At 36.4% G+C, this 3,323-nt stretch overlaps 1 long non-coding RNA gene across 2 annotated transcripts; it reads left to right on the plus strand.

Annotated features, from left to right (window-relative positions):
- Window positions 1–715: 715 nt before the first annotated feature.
- On the plus strand, window positions 716–2,975 carry LOC116315356. Of its 2 annotated transcripts, none has more exons than XR_004199097.2 (5): window positions 716–1,123; window positions 1,817–1,926; window positions 2,117–2,176; window positions 2,272–2,362; window positions 2,529–2,975. It is a non-coding gene; the product is annotated as an uncharacterized LOC116315356 (long non-coding RNA). The 2 variants fall into 2 exon arrangements; XR_004199096.2 differs by having other exon boundaries at window positions 718–1,128; window positions 2,529–2,972.
- Window positions 2,976–3,323: the final 348 nt, after the last annotated feature.

The raw sequence follows: 3,323 nt of genomic DNA on the forward strand, positions 1-3,323 counted from the left end.
GCAAAACACCGTCAAATTCCAACGGTAATGGAGCGTAAAACCAAAAACTTCCTTTTACTGTATTAAATAGATTGAATAACCGTTAATTGTGAGACTGGATAAAACTTTGTTTTTTACTGTAATAAAATGTTGAAATTATAAATATTGTCTGTGAAAACAAATAAATATGCATACATTTTACAATTAAATATTGTAATGTTGAAAATGTCTGAAAAACTTAGATTTTACGGTATTATTTGAGTAAAACTACATCTTTTGGGGTTGTGCACATTGGAATTCACAGTATAAAGCTGTAGATTTTTAAGCAAACAAAAACATTCATTTTTACAGAAGCAAGATGTTAAAAAATAGGGTCCACCGTAATAATACAACCAGTAAATACCATTAAAAAAAAAAAAAAAGCAAATATCAGCAGTGAAAGACAATAAAATTGATAGTATTTTTTTTTATTTTAAAATTCAGATACTGATATACAGATTAAAAGTTAGGCCTGCAGTATATCATTGTTAACCTTCTGATAAAAAAAAAATCAACAGCAAAAGAAGATGTTAAAATAAAGTTCATGGTTGTGAATAAAATTGATTTCAATAATCTTTTTAATTATTATTTTAAAACAACTTTATGTTGTTGTGTTTCACGCCATATTATCAGACCACCTTAAGTGGGTCCGCCTTAAATTTTGAGTTTGTGTGATGATCGCTGTTGATTGGTAGCTAAACTGCTGGTAAACTGTGTACAGACGTTTTACGTTCGAATTGCAGAGAAAAAAAAATTCTGGTAGCAACATTGTGCAGTATGAGCGAACCATTTCACCAAAAAAAGGGGAAGCAAGGCAAGACGTGGCTGCAGCGGTCTGCAGACGTGACTTCTGATCAAATTCGAACCTCCTCCTAAAGAAACAAAGAGCGACATTACATTGCGGGATGACGTCACCTGAAAATGACCAATAGCGCGGCGCGCTGCTGAGCTGTGTGCCAACCGCTCTTTTTTTCATGCAGGAGACTCAAGTTGGCTTCGCTAACGGACACAGTTTTGAACTCGTATATTAGCGCCATTTATTGCTGCTTGGACCACAGCATCTTCGGAATTTGTAGACATCCTGGCAGCTTACAATTAGTTCGAGGTGAGGTGAGTACATGCAACTTCAAGTTATCTCTGTTATAAAAATCCACCAGCCCAGCGTTTATAGATAATTTTAGCAGTTCGTTTTTTTTATGAGTGAGGTTGTGAATTTAGTTAGCATTTGTGAGTTGAGTTAGCATTAGTGTCACGAGGGAAGCATTGCTCTGGATTAGTTTCTGTGTTTGGCGTGCTAGGGAGGAATTACCAAAGTACATGGAGTTATGTTAACCTGTAATTTCCTTGGTAAGGTAGTTCAGTCATCAAGGGGCTACGTGATTTTTTTGGTCAAAACCCATCATGTCTCAAGCTAGTACTCTACCAGGATGCCTTTGAAGTCGTTAACCCTTTAGGCTCTGCAAGGACAAAACACAAGGTATTATTTGTATATGCATCAGTGGCAAACTTGCCACTTCATGTACGCTCAGACACAGATCACATGTCTCTTGTCTTACTGTGCAGGGAGAAAGATTTTAAAGAGTTTGGTCATGCTAATGTGTTCTCTGAATTACTGGCAGACTTGAAAGAATTGGAGGACAGTGGGATTGTTGCATCAGATGAAACTAGAGTCAAAGGAACTTTGTTTTGCATTGCTGGTGATAATCTGGGTTCTCACTGTATTGGTGGCTTCACTGAAAACTTTAGTTCTTCAAAGTACTTCTGCAGGTACTGCCTGATAACGAAATCTGAATTTCAGGGTGCTGACCCAAATCTGTGTGGACCAGAACGTACCAAAGAGAACTACAACTCTGCTGTTGATCGCCTCCAGATTGACAATACACCAGACGTCGAAGGAGTGAAGTTCAGGTCAGTGTTCAATTCACTGAAATACTTCAACGTTTGTATGCCAGGCTTGCCACCATGTCTAGGTCATGATATCTTTGAGGGAGTAAACAGATTCAAGAAGATATTTTACACATTTCTTTGTTGTCTGTCTCTAAATCTTATTTTGTCTTTATTATGATTAAAAGGTTTGTTTTGTTCCTGCCCTTTTCAGACACTGAATTTGAGCAGAAACCATAAGGATACTCAAAGGACCTGTGACTCTCAGGAAATGGTGAGATTTCAGGTCATAATCTTTTTTTTTTTTTTTTCCATTAAATTCATTTTCCTTTTTCCTTTACAATATTGCTGTTTTGTTTTTGTAAACAGCATCAAATGAGAGGGACAGATGAAACAGTTTCAAGACAATGGCAGGAAAAACATGCTGAAGATTGAAACAAACCTTGGCTGGAAATATTTGGTATGTGTTTTTACCGTAAATCAAATTGTTGAAAACATTCAGCTACACTGCAACACAGGGAAACTTGATTTGCACTTATTTTGTTACTTTAATTTCTTGTCTCATTATTTTTGTCAGTTATTATTGTTTATGGTGTATGCCCTTCTTGTTTTCTTTCTGAATGCAGAAGGTATCTAGCCAGTCCACAATGAAAGCTTCGTTGCACCCCATGAGTCTTCTGGCAGAAATGATGGCGCCTGTATTCTTTGGTTTCCTAAACATCACACCCTGCCTGTTTATACGAGGCTCTTCAATTAAGTCTGCACCCAAAGATTCAATAAGAGGTAAGCAGTGGTATTATTCAAGTTTTGCTAAAGAAAGATGGACAGGAGACACTAATCTTAATCAGCCGAGCTCAGGTTCATGTCCAGGTGAGCAGTTTCATATGCTATAAAATGTAGATTGAATGATAGGTCTCATCACCATGCATTCAGCCATTAACTTCAAGTTCTATGATAAATCAATAGAAAACTTAAATACGTTTTCCAACAAATTATGATTGTGATTAGGGCTGCGTTGTCTATGTATCACTTTTACATAAGTAGATTTAAAGGATAACTATTGCCAAAACGCAACCTGGGCTGTTTTTTTTTTTTTTTTTTTACTGTATCGATTTTGATGCGCTCAAATTTATGCCCCGCCCCTAGTATTCCCATTCACTGGCTATTGACCACAAAACAAAATCACGGTCAATCTCAAAAACGGCTTGTTTGTCGTAATTATGCTTTTAGATATATGTTTGTCTCGTTTACAGTAAAAAAAAACAGCCCAGGTTGCATTTTGACAATAGCTATCCTTTAAGAACTGTATATTTTACACTTAAGAAATCATTTATCATTAGATCTGTTTTTGGCAGCACGTTTTGTTCATTTCTGTGCATTTTGCTCAAGCACTGATCAAACTTTGTCCATTTTTGCTGCAG

Source organism: Oreochromis aureus, linkage group 20, assembly GCF_013358895.1.
Source record: "Oreochromis aureus strain Israel breed Guangdong linkage group 20, ZZ_aureus, whole genome shotgun sequence".
Lineage (NCBI taxonomy): Eukaryota > Metazoa > Chordata > Actinopteri > Cichliformes > Cichlidae > Oreochromis > Oreochromis aureus.